General features: G+C 42.8%; 1 long non-coding RNA gene across 3 annotated transcripts in view; it reads left to right on the forward strand.

Annotated features, from left to right (window-relative positions):
* The first annotated feature begins 585 nt into the window (after nucleotides 1–585).
* Nucleotides 586–13,548, forward strand: part of LOC110342657 — a 42,314-nt gene continuing 29,351 nt past the window's right edge. For all 3 annotated transcript variants that reach the window (XR_005873071.1, XR_005873072.1, XR_005873073.1), the window contains exon 1: nucleotides 586–794. This is a non-coding gene — a long non-coding RNA (uncharacterized LOC110342657). The remainder of the gene's footprint in view (nucleotides 795–13,548) is intronic.

The raw sequence follows: 13,548 nt of genomic DNA on the forward strand, positions 1-13,548 counted from the left end.
AGCTCCAGGATACACGTTTTTCCTGGAAAAAGAGCCCTAGAATCAGATCTTGGCATACTCAGAACACAATACAGCTCAGGGAAGGGGGTACAGTGAGGCATCTTTGTGCAAGGTTGAGGACAGCAGAGCAGAGAGACAGGGTCCTCCTGACACTGTCCTTATGCTGCTGTCTGCATCTCCATATACACAGTCTGCTTCACTGAGCTCACTATGGTCCTCTCTCAATGGGATACTTTGACTTAGCTGTCAGTGCTGAGCTGCTCCTACAGCTTACGCCAAGCCTAAATGTGCTATTCAGCATTTTGCAAAAGGATTCATCTAACTTATGTAACTCGTGCTTAAAAGACATATAGGAAGGCCCATCTGATTTTGTTCCCAATGCAGACTTTTATGTATGAAGATCTGCAGAGTCACCTCCTGAGCATCTAGGCTGCTCCATAGTTATGTGTCTCAGTAGGGATTAATAAACCTTTATTTATCGTGAACTCATCAGTATATAACTATGATGGGAATGCTGGGTCTCCCCAAGGGACATCCAGTTTCCAAAAAGACCCATTTATTTCCCCTTCAGATACAATTACAGGGATCTGCTCAGAGAAGTTTGTTGAAGGAGATTCATAGAATTGCACCAAGCTCACATGTTACCACTAAGCAGGACTCCTCCAAGCCTTGAAAACAACAGTGTGTATGCACGTGCGTGCGCGCATGCGTGTACACACAATTAACTTTGCACTAATTGGTGAGCCATTTCTGAAGGGAAGCCAAGAGGAGCTTTTCATACAGAGGGCAGGCAGGTAAGTGGAATCACCCCCACGATGTAACTCCACCCCCCCAAATACTTGGGCCAGTCTACTTCTGCCTTTCATAGAGGCTAAATTGGCTCAAATCACATTGTTGTGATTTCTTTGTAGTTCCCTTTACATTAAGGAGGAAAATTTTCCTTAGCCATATTACTAGAAGACTACTCAATGTCAACACTTTTAAGTTTTCACTTTTTAAAACCAAAAATTAGTTCTGCAAGAAAATATATCAACTTTCTCCACTAGCAAACCCTTCCTCCCTCTCGGAGAGCCTCGGTGTGTCATAAGCTATGAAAAGTCCGCCTTAGCAGGAATCTTTTACATGTTGTTTTATTTGAGTACGCTTTCTCCAACCTGTTAGATGGTGTGCTCTCTCTCTCCAGCAACCAGCTCCTCCAGCTACAGCATTAGTGATCTACAGACCATACCTCAGGAATGGCCCTCTCTTGTCATGTTCCATATTGATTGCTGTTTTCATTTGAACCCCTGCAGAACTCCATTTCCTTATTCACAGGCATGTCCTGGGGCACCTTGCTGCTGTGCCTTGTGCCACCGAGCTTATTGGGGCTTCTACTATTATGTTAAATGAATGTCAAAACTGAATCTGTATTGCCACATGTTGAGTCCTTTAGCATAAGCAAGGAAGCCTTATTCCTGTGGACTCCTTCCTAAATGCATTTGCTAAAGGACATTTTAAAAAGGCACATTAAATTCTATGGAGACTGCGGCAAACAAGCAAGAGATGGTGATTTCAGTATGTGCAGCAAGCAGCTAGGGGAGAGGTTGGGAAAGCCGTGACGTATAGCATTTCTGCTCAGAGGCAGAGAAGGGACATGAGTGACTCCCTAAAGCTATAGTTAAAACATAGATTCTAAATAGTCTGTCCAATGACTCCCAAATTAAAATCGGCCTGGCCCCTGGATGCAGCTAGTAATTAACTTGTAATTTTATACAGAAGCAGATCTGGCTTCTGACCCTTGACTCTATTTAGTTCTCTCCTGGCATTTCAAATGCATGGTGTGCTCAATAAGGTTGTTAAAATTAGTATTACAGGGAGAGAAGTAATCGAGGTAAATATGCATATGGAAATTATAGCCAGAGGGGTGCTTCGTAAAGAAGCTGTCTCCATGAACTCAGATTTGACTAATTGCTACTGTATCCTATTCAAAATTACAAATCAGACTGTTAGCAAATGGAATTCTGAAAGCTCTATAGGACCTAAACAATTATTGTCTAGAGCCACCAACTATTACAGCGGAAAGAGGATTTACAGAGTTATCTGTCACTACTGTCCTCTTACTTGACTACTGGGGAAACTGAGGGAGCCTCTTGTCATTGCCTCTTGTCATTCTAATAGCCAGAAAGGTTCTAATTTAGCTAGCTGAAGAGAGGGGTTGAAATGGGAAACTTTCATTGTTGTTAGTTTTTTTTTTTTTAAGAAAACATTCTCAAGTTGAACTTTAATCTGTTCTTTACTCTTGAAAATTGGAGGGAGAATACAATTTCATGTGTAAATGATAAGAGTGTGTAGAGGCCAGATGGAGACAAGAATGCCTGTCAGCAGCATAAGAATGTGGTACTTAAACCAATTTTTATTTGATATGGTGTATTAGCTTATTGTTACTGTGATAAAATACCCGATCTATTAACTTACCAAGAGAAAATGTTTATTTAACTCACAGACTAAAGCTTCTAGTCTAGAATGAGAGGACCAGATGATAACAACAGAATGATGTCAGGCCTGCACACCTTAGCTTTTCTATCGGTTTGATATAAGCAGATAGAAGGTAGCACCTCAACCGAGAAAATACTTCCCTCAGATGGGCCGGTGCAGGCTGTGGTGCATTTCCTTGATTAGTCATTGCTGTGGGAGGGCCCAGCCGCTGTGGGTGTTGCCAATCCTGGGCAGGTGGTCCTGGGTTGTAAAAATACCTTAAGCTGAGCAAGTCAGGGAAAACAAGCCAGTAAGCAGCCTTCTTCCATGGTGGTTTCTGCTTCAGTTCCCATCTCCTACCTTGTGTTCCTACCCTGATTTCCTTCAGTGATGAACTATGAACTGGAAGTGTAATCGAGATAACATGCCCCGCCTCCTCTCCCCACACAATGGTTGCTTTGGCCCTGGTCTTTCTCAGAGCAATAGAAAACAAACTAGGGAAAGGCAAAGGGCCTGAAGTCCCTGCGAGGACACACCCTCTACTACCTAAGATCCTCACATTAGGTACCACCCTTTATAGGTCCACAGTGTCTTCTAATACCCCAGCCTCTGGACCACTCTGTACATATATATAGCCCAATCGGGTGTGCATAGAATGCACACTTAGGTGGCTAGGGCTGCCTCCACAAATCTTCATGGCCTGAACAATTGCAGCAGAAGCCAGGATGCAGGTACTGTAGTGTCTGGTATCCGGTGAAATATCTCTTCTTGGATTGTAAATATCAATCATTGAACTATTTCTTCATATACCATGTAAGAGTGCATGCACATGCACGTATATGCACAGACACAAACACATAACACACACACGCACGCACACACAGAGTGAGAGACAGAGAGACAGAAACGAGAAGCAGGCTAGTTTTATCAGGAGCACCATTACTTTGTGGGTTTGAGATTCAACCTATGAAGTTGGGGGGCACACAGCTCAGTCCATAACATCACGTACAGCATCAGAGGAGGAGCTGAGGGTTCAGGTTGGAGAACCTGCGTGCTGTGGATGGAAATGGTTTCTCTTTTTGTCCCCAAATTTGTACCCAACTGTAGCCTCTGACCTAACATTTTAATGCCTTCTCTGGTGCCTGTGAACCCTACAGTTACCAAGGGAGGACTGTAAATTCCCCTGACGTTTGCAGGAGATTCTCTGCACCCAGTGTTTGCAGCTGAATGAACTGTGCCCACAGGCCCTCACCTAAGAAGCTTCCCCCCCCCCACCTCACAGCCTGGGAAAATATTCAGGAGAATGGATTTTATTCCTTTGTAGGAGTCAGGACAAAATTTGCATACCATAGTCCTGCAGCTTCATCCTGCTCTAGTGCAGCCATCATGTGACCTTGCATGTCATGTGGTGTTCCCAGGGTGGAGGGTATAACATACTGCCAGTCTCAGCGGTCAGTATTGGATGTCATTAGGGTAGGAGATCCCTCTGCCAATAGTGGGACTGTGAACTAAGAAACACTTCAGTCAATAAGACCCCACCTTCATGGAGTGTTGGATTGTTCTAGTTCCTCTGTTCTGTCCTACAGGAGTGTCTCTCTCTCCCTCACATCTCACAAGGGGCTTTCCAATGTGTTCATATGCCTCTTTCTACATGAGAGCCCAGCTAAACACACTTTCCCCCATCTACTGGCATTTTCAGAGATGTTTTATCTGCCGTATTGATTGGCACTCTGGGAAGCTTGCCTTAATAGTATGTGTGTGTGTGTGTGTGTGTGTGTGTGTGTGTGTGTGTGTGTGTGTAAAGAAAAGAAGCTGGATATTAGAAAACCCGAATCAGCAGCCAGACTATTGTAATCCACCGACTAATACATTGAGGATAAGGGATGAAGGCAAGTCTCAAACAGACGGTAGCTCTAAACCATGGATATAAAGTTGGCATTATGTAAGATCCACTTCTGAATCGACCTGAATTTTATACTTCTGTTTCAAAAACAATACTACTTAAAAATATCTACTTCCAAGCTGCCTTCTCCTCTATAAATAATCTTGGCTTTCAAAAGACGGGCAGATGTCAGGGGTGTATACATATATTAGCTTCAGGGGTGACCTTGGAAAGTGCCCCACAATTCAGTAGAAGCAATGCTACACATATCTGCCATTGAGTCTAAAAGCTCAATAGACGGAAAACCATACCTGCTAAGAATCATAGTAGGAAACAATATTTTTAGAAAAATTGAAACTAAGCAAATGTTAAAACAACATACGGTGTCTCCCTTCCCCCATCCTGTCTTTTCCATCCTTGTCTTAAATTTTATTGGAAAAATACATGAAAGTAACATTGTAAATTACACTCAGCTTGATTTGAAGACTACTACACACAAAGTATATTTTATAAGATCTCAAGAAGACATACAGGTCATGCTTATGTTCTCTTTTCCCCCTCTTAGCTCATGTGATTTCAGGAAAGGAGTCCTGTGTGGTGATCTATTGTTAAAGATCTAATAAAGCTTGCCTGAAGACCAGAACACAAAGCTAGCCACAGCTAAAGAGAAAGTATAACAATAGCTTATCAGTCTATAAAGTTTATAATGAATTACTATGTTTTTAAAAGATTTATTTATTATATATAGTGTTCTGCCTGCACATCAGAAGAGGGCACCAGATCTCATTATAGATGGTTGTGAGCCACCATGTGGTTGCTGGGAATTGAACTCACAACCACTGCAAGAGCAGCCAATGCTCTTAACGTCTGAGCCATCTCTCTAGCCCCCTTGAATTAGTCTTATATGCCCCTGGAGGGTGATTTCAAGACTAGAAGGATGTGCACATGTTCATTCCATCTGTTCCCCCTCCCTCTCTCTCCTCTTTCTTTCTTTCTTTCTTTCTTTCTTTCTTTCTTTCTTTCTTTCTTTCTTTCTTTCTTTCTCTTCCTTGCTTTCTTCTCTTTCAAGCCCTCTTTCCCCTCTAAGTGGTTCCCTCTCATCTACTCTCACGCCATGCGCATTTCATTCCCTTCACATATTTTATATGAAAAGATTATTGCAGTCTTATATAATGCAGAAATGGGATTTGGGGATCCTCAGGGAACAGGGAACCAGTCCTCCAAGGATTCCAGGGATTACTGTAATAACAGAACAGGAGGGGAAGGCAATGGGAAGTCTGTCCCTGTCTCAGTCACCAGGTGACAGGATGGCCCAGGATGGGGCAGTTGCCAATGTGCTGTCTGTTTTGTTGAAAGGTAGGGTGCAGGTTAAAAACAGAATCGAGTTCATGGGAAAGTTTGTAAAACAAGCACTCATCATTTGGAGACTATATATTGCCTGTTAGTGATCTCTGTTAATAGTGGCCTATACATTGGAATAATAATAGGCAGAGCTACAGACAAATGTAAATTTCATGTAAAATTTCCTCTTCTGTTTAATTCCTACAGCAACCAAAGCCGGTGTACTTAGCAATTCAACTGATACCATGTATGTATCTAACATGGAATATTTTTATTCATTTTTTCTAACAGTAAGACTTCAGCCATTAGAATAACATATAAAACCCTTCCTGAATTCAGATTTCGATGGACAATCAGTGGGTTCTGAATCTCAGATCTTTCTGGTCGGATCTGATGGAAGGTTCATTACTCCTAGATAAGCTGGCCACAGTCTTCAGGAGGAAAGTGTAGGTCATTAACTTTCCAGGAGTTGAGCCCCCTGGTGTGACTTGGCTGATGGGATGAATGAAGGATTCTCTGTGCCAAGTTTAGTACCTAATCAAACTTCCCCGGCTCTCTGGCTGGTAAGCAGAACCCTAGCCACCAGAGAGAGCCTATTTACCTTTGATAAAACGCCATTTCCTCTTTCTAACTGAGAAAAAACAAATGATGTTACAGGACATGGTTTTGAAGAAAAAGAAGTGAAATGGCCTTAGATGGTAAATGCCTTTTCCTGAGCAACTTCACACACAGAAGGATCAAACAGCTATCTGAAAGAGCAGGACATCGGGGAGCAGCTACAGCGTGAGTGGAGACCCTGAAGAATTTAGGAATTTGCTTCCCAGGGGTCAAGGAGCCAGCAGTCTGAAACAGGAAGCAGAGCCATGCTGCATCGGGCTGGGAAAGTGTTAGAGAACATAGAAACCCTCCATCAGAATCTAAAGGTTGGAAAGCTGGGCAAACCTGAGTGTCCAGCATCCGCGGAGAGTCCATCCCCCGACCTTGGGGCACTCCATCTACACAGGGCTAGACTACACAGCAGCTCCAGGCTCTCAAATGCTCCCTCGCTCTTTGCTTTGGACTGCTCAGGCCTAGGGGACCATCCTCAAGACCATTCCTGTTGCCCCTTTTCTGTGCGTTTCTGGCCAAGCCACTAGTGATCCCAGGTCTGATTTACTTCTTACGTGCTTCTATCACTGAGCTCAACTGAGATTTACAGCTAGTAGGAATTCTTTTGCCTACAAGTGTTTTCCTAACTCTGTACACAGTGTACCTCTGATCCCAAGGGGTTTGAAAAGCACAGTAATTACCCAGAAACTCGATGCTTGCACTGTTTTATTGCAGTTACATAATGAAATGTATACATAAAAATCAGGAGAACCACTAGATGCGATGTATTAGCTAAGCATTATGGGCATCCTGGCAGCAGCCATGACATCATTCACAGCCAATGAGAAGTCTTCTGACAACCTGCTCCTTCCCACAATTCATAGCCAGGCTGCTTCGCAGGGACCACCACTTCCATAGAAATTTTAGTAGAGAAATTACGGGTCTCCGAGTACATAACGCCTCTCTGATCGTTTTATTTCATCTCAGTCTCCCAGGCTGACCTTTCTTCTTAGGACATGAAATTTTTTCTTTTTGAAGCAAACAAACAAACTTTTCTTTCTACTCCACCCTGAAGATGTTTAAAAATTGTATTCTAGAATAAGACTAGAGAATGGAAATTAGAAGAGCTAGAGAAAGGAGCTGTGTGACATTACGGAAGAATACTATGCATAATAATATAAGTGACTGTATTGTGCATGCTATGAAAATAGGTAAGGTTATCACCTGAATGATTCGTTTTTTAATCACAGGGTAGGTTACAATACGAGGGGGAGGGTTGATGCAAGGTGATATAGAAGTAGTATGGAATTTCATTAAAAGTAGTGAGTTTACTCCAAGTGTTAATCTGCAGCATGTTCATTATATAACACATTATATTGCCTGCCAGTATTTAAATGGGAACTTTTAGATATGATTTGTTCTGAGTTGTTAGAAGCTGTTTTAAAACTGAAGTGTATGTGCTTATGTTTCATATACATGGAAACTGTAATGCTAACATGGAATCTCCGAATATTTTGTAAAAGTTCTAATTTTTCTGGTTTTGTTTGTTTGTTTTGTTTTGTTTTTCAAGACAGGGTTTCTCTGTGTTGCTTTGGAGGCTGTCCTGGAACTTGCTCTGTAGACCAGGCTGACCTCGAACTCACAAAGATCTGCCTGCCTCTGCCTCCTGAATGCTAAATTTTTCTGTTTTTTAAACATTCAAACTTTATTTGTTTCTTTAAAAACTTTGTTTGAATTAAAATATTACCTCATTTCTCTCCCTTTCCTTTCTCCAACCCCTCCATGCCTCTTTTACTCCATTCAAATTCATTTTCTTTTTCTTTAATTATTAAATATATTAAATATATGGGTGGTGGTGCACGCCTTTAATCCCAGCACTCAGGAGGCTGAAGCAGGTAGATCTCTGAGTTCGAGGCCATCCTAGTCTACAAAATGAGTTCCAGGACAGCCAGGGCTATGCAGAGGTCTCAAAAAAACAAATAGACACACAGCCTATTTAGCCTACCTGGTGTTATTTGTATGCCTACCCAAGGGCTGACCCCTTGGATAATCAATATGGAGGTTCATGCCTGGGGAAGATATTCTCTCTTTCTCAGCAATTGTTAATTGCTTGTTGCTCTCTGCCTCAGGATGGGGCCCCATGAGATTTTCCCCACCTATGTGGGGGTGTCAAATGGTGTTGGAATTGATCAGGTCTTGTTTAGGCGGCTGTCCTGTTGAGATTTCACGGGTGTAGATTTCCTGTCATATCTGGACGATGTAGTCTTGTAGCATACTTCCTGGTCCTTTGGTTCTTAAAATTTCTCCACCCACTTCTGCAATACCCCCCTCCCCCAACCCTGAGATGCAGGGGTTGTTTGATAAATGTATTCACTCAGGCCAGGCACCCCACAGTCAGTGGTTCTCTGCATTTTGATCAATTGTTGTTCTCCGTAATGGTCTCCTGCTGCTTCAAAAAACAAAACAAAACAAAACAAAAGCCTTCTTTGATGAGGGGTGATCTTGATGCCCTGTCTGTGTAGAATGCAGTTAAGAATCATGTTTGTTTAATATAGACTCTCCTCCAAGTTCCATGCCTTTACGAGCCACCGGTAGTTGACTAGGTTTCAAGTACCAGGCATGATCCCCTCCTGTTGAGTGGACTGTAAGTCCAACTAGACATCTGTTGCTCACCACCAAGATGTATGCCATTATTGCATCTCTAGGAATAGTTTGCCATGCTGGTTATTGTTGTGGTTCATTGTCGTCACTGCTTGGTGGACTGTTGATTACTTTCCCCCCTTGGCGTCTTACATACCCCCTGATTCTATGAAAGCTCGTCCTCGGTACAGAGGCTCTGAGGTGCCAGATCCAGCTCTGATCCTGAGTCCTCTGTCCGAGTTTCACGGTGTCTCAGGCAATAGTTACTTCCCTGCAGTGTCTTGGAGGAATGATGGATAACAGCAATAGTACTCCCTTGACCAACAGCTCCAAAGGTGCTTTCTCATGCCTGGTCCTGGGGGAGGAGCATTATCACCTCAGGTGGTGTACTCTCTCTCTCTCTCTCTCTCTCTCTCTCTCTCTCTCTTTGTGTGTTTGCGTTTGTGTAACTTTAGGTAAATGCAAAATAGCATGAATTCCTATGTTGTTTTCTGTTTTCCAAGCATCCTTCATGTGAAGTTTTATTTATCTTCCCTCCCTTCTTCTTCTATATCTCCCCCTCCCAACCAAAGCCCCTCCACCCTCATTCTTCCCTTTTCCATGTTGTATCACCGTATCCAGGGGAATTCCCTCTCTGCAGCTTCGTCCTCACACCCTCACCTCTTCTGCAGCGGTCCAGACCGAGAGACACAAACACCACACGTTCCCTCTCATTTGTGGTTCCCAGCTCCAAGTCTTCAGATGTGAGTGCATATCCTGGAGAATCCACAAAACCAGAAAAGCAAATATCCAAATTTTATGCCAGCTGTTAACACAAGCCTTAGTTTCATTTCATGCTACCAAACCTCAGACGTTATTAACGTATATGTAAAAGCGCGGCTGTCGGAAAGTTCTTGTAGGAAGGGGGTAGATGGTTGAGAGGGAGGTATGAGGGTACACAGAATGCACTAGATATGCATGAAATTGTCTAAATAAAATTAACTTTAAAAAGAAAGAAAATTCTGTTTTCAAACAGGTTTTCTCATTTTTCTGTTAGCATTGTTAGGGAAAGGCTTGGTGGGTAACCATTGAACATTCTTGTCTTTCTTCATAGCTTAAGTTTTAGTTAACCACAGACACGACTTTCCCGTTCCTACTTAAAATAGCTGAGTGAAGGCACTTCAGGTGACCAAGTCCAGGCCAATGAGATGTGGGTGGGAATGTGGTATAGACATGCACTAAGTCCCCTTAAATACAACCTTCAAGTATTCATGAAGCCACCATGCTATCTGTGATATCGCCACAAATACCTTTTGAGAAAAGGAACTTGTGTTAACTTCAGCTTCTGTGATTTCAGGTTTTTTTTTCTAATATGTCTAAACATGATTTGAAATGTGTGGTTGCAAGCTGCCAGTGTTCTTTATTATGTAGAAGCTCCCTTGAGTGATTCCAGGGAAAAGTTAACCACTATGGGGTGGATATGAGAAAGAATTTACAGTGTGTATCTTTCTGAGCCTGGATTGTGTCAGTTAATACAGTATTTCCCAATTTTGTCTTTTTTTCCTACAAATTGGTAATTTTATTTTTCTTTGTGACTGAATATAACTCCACAGTGTAATATATATCATATTTTCACTACCTATTCCTCAGTTGATGGACATCTAGGTTGATTCATTTTCCTTCCTATGGTGAACAGAGCAGCAATGAAAATGGGCTAGTGTCACTGTAGTAGGATGTGGTGTCCCTTGGATGTACACCCGTGAGTGGTATGATAGAGTCTTATGGTAGCAGCTCTGTTTTTAGGTTTTGGCAATCTATTCACATGGATTTTCCACATTAGGGGCACTAAGTTACACTCCCACCAGAAGTGCATATATGCCCCCTTTTCCTCAAACCCTCCTCTGCCTTTGTTTTCATGATGACATCCATCTGACTATGATGACCTCAAAGTAGGTTGATTTTTCTTATGCCTAAGGATATTGAACACATAAAAAAAGTTCTTCTTTTGAGAACTTTCAGTTTGGTCCCGTTAGCTGTTCTTTGATTGGGTTGTTGTTTTCCTGTTTTGAGTGTTTTGAGTTCTTGCGTATTATAAATTTGAATTTTCCGTCAGGTATATAGCTGGAAAAGATTTCTATTTGTAAAGTCTGTATAATGTTGACTTTTTCCAATAGTAAACAGAAGATCATTATGCCCTTGTTTAGACTCCAAGTTGGTGTTCATACAAGCTAAATAATATGGGGCCTCTGCCTGAATAAACTGGCTGGATGAGGCTCGTTCTGTTCAGCCAGCTGTACCAAATTTAGCTATTTGCAAGTGTTTCTGTTGGTTAATATTGCCTCCTGCTCTACCTTGCTAAGTTCTTGGCCAAGCTGGATCCTCTAGCCTATGACTGCTCCCCTTTTTCTGGGGCCCTACCGTATGAAGAGACCCATGGTGCCGTTGAGGGCAAAGCCTTTGTTCTCTGTGTGTAGCACCATGTCAATGGGGATTTATTGTTTGTTAACCGACTCATAAACTGTAAAGTCAGAAAAATCAAGATAGTTAAATGTGCACCAGAGCCATGGAGACTGGGTTTCCCTGTTCCTGGTGCACATGGGTAAATAGCTTTGCTCAGGTCTTAGACCTCACTGAACCTCTTCTGTAAGATGGAGACGAAGTGTATCCTTTCCTGAAGGGTTGATGAGTGGGCCAATGTTCCCTAGAATGGACTTAACTCACTTGTGCTTTCTGATGCTTTTTTTTTTTTTTTGGGTGACCATCATAGGGTATCCTTCCAGCAGGGGGTGCTATGGGGCCAGCCCTCCTGCCAAGAAACACTGAGTTCTGGTCTGGATTGTTGAGAATGCTTGACTACTCTTACCACCTTCTCTTCTGCCTCCTTCTGGAAGACACAGTGAACTGCACTCCCAAAGCCTTCTGTGCACATCAGGGGATGTGAAGTCCAAAATTACCTTTTGCTTGTCAGCCTGAGTCAGATGGTCAGTGTCCCAGAAGGGAAACAAAGGCTGGAATCTACCACCCTGACTAGAGATGCCAAAGAGTTCACCCTGGTTTCTATCTTTCTCATGCCCTGAGACAAGGACTGACATTAGAACCTAATGTCTACTCAAATATTTGTTGAATAAATGAGTAGAAAAAGTGAGGTCAGCAAAAGAGTACATTTTCCCAGAATTCACTTCACCCCTTTCTGTCTTTCCCATAATGAACAGGAATTTCCTAAAGGAATGGGATGTTTCCACTAAAGGAAACCAGTTTTACCATGAGTTATGAAAAGCTTTCCACTCCACGAGCTGGGTTATTGTGAAATCTTCCTCACCAAGTAGAGAAAGAAAAATAAAGTAACAGTGGTGAGGAAGAGAGAGGCTGGCTTTTACCACCCACTCAGCCTTCTGTGCCAATTCAAAGCCTTGAACAGAGGTGCCCCTGAACTGGCCAAGGCTGTCAGGGAGGCTACCAGAATTTGGATGTTGAATGTCTCCTGGTCTCTTGGGATATGCTGTTTGGAAGTGGCAGCTGGTGGTCAGTCCTCAAGCTGTTGGTTGCATGCCGCCTCCTAGGGGGTTCAGGAACACCCAATCCTTTGATCTTTCCTTTGTGTCCTTGCCAGGAGGTTTCTCCCTTTGCCATTCCACACCCAACAAGAAGCCTAAAAGCAATGGCTCCACCTGATTACGGACTTAGAGTCCTAAATCCGTAAGTCACCGTAAACCTGTTCTGTGAATTCGGTTTCTCAGGCCGTTTGCTACAGTGACAGAAAGCTGGCTTGTGCAGCTTGCTGCAGCGTGGAAAGCTCTTACGTCGTGCATCCCACGTGGTGCCTTCAGCTTATCTGTCCTGTTCAAGGGCATGTCCATCACAACAATTCACTATGAACAGCAACATCAGTCTTAGGTGATATAGCTAGTGCTGAGCTGCAGTGTGGAGACAACATGCGCTCATCCCATCTCCTGGAAGATGCATGCTGATTGCTCCAGTTCATTTCACTTCATAAAAGCAAAGTGTCTTTTGGAGCAGATTTTTGAAAGCTGACCAGGCCTTCTCCAACTTCCGAATGGGCTCTGCTCCGTGTGTCCCCCCAGCCCAGGCCACCGTGGCATGGGTGGCCGTTAATATGTTATTTCCCTTCCCTGTATCACAATATAAAGGGCTTTAGCAGCGACCTTTCTATCAAAACATCCTTTGTTTAGAATGAAAAGCTATTCATGGCGAGAGCCTTATCTAGGGGGTTTATGCAGAGGATCAAATCCAAGAGCAAGATTCGTTTACTTTGTATTAAATGAGCTTGGTTAAGGAGTCTCTTTGGCAGAAAGGGGCATTAATCACAGCAGTAGCACAGATCTCTCTTTTCACAGCTTCTGGTTTACTTTCAGTACAGTTACACAGGGCGCCTTTTGTTCCCCCAGAGTAGCACTGTATTTAAATACAGTAAATATAGCAAAATTGCCTTCTTAAAATGACACAAGAGTCCCTCCAGCTCGGGGCGCCCATAATGGCCTCAGTGTTGCAGGACCAACTTCACGGCTTCGGAAAGCCTCTCAATTAGTTTGGACAGATGGGTTTTATCCTGTGGAAATCAATGAGTTTTTGTGAGTTTGACTTAATTTTTATGCAGCTAGCACTTTGAGATGAAATTAAAATATGTATGAAAAACATATTAAAGT

This window comes from Mesocricetus auratus, unplaced genomic scaffold (assembly GCF_017639785.1).
Source record: "Mesocricetus auratus isolate SY011 unplaced genomic scaffold, BCM_Maur_2.0 Super-Scaffold_100045, whole genome shotgun sequence".
Taxonomy (NCBI): Eukaryota; Metazoa; Chordata; class Mammalia; order Rodentia; family Cricetidae; genus Mesocricetus; species Mesocricetus auratus.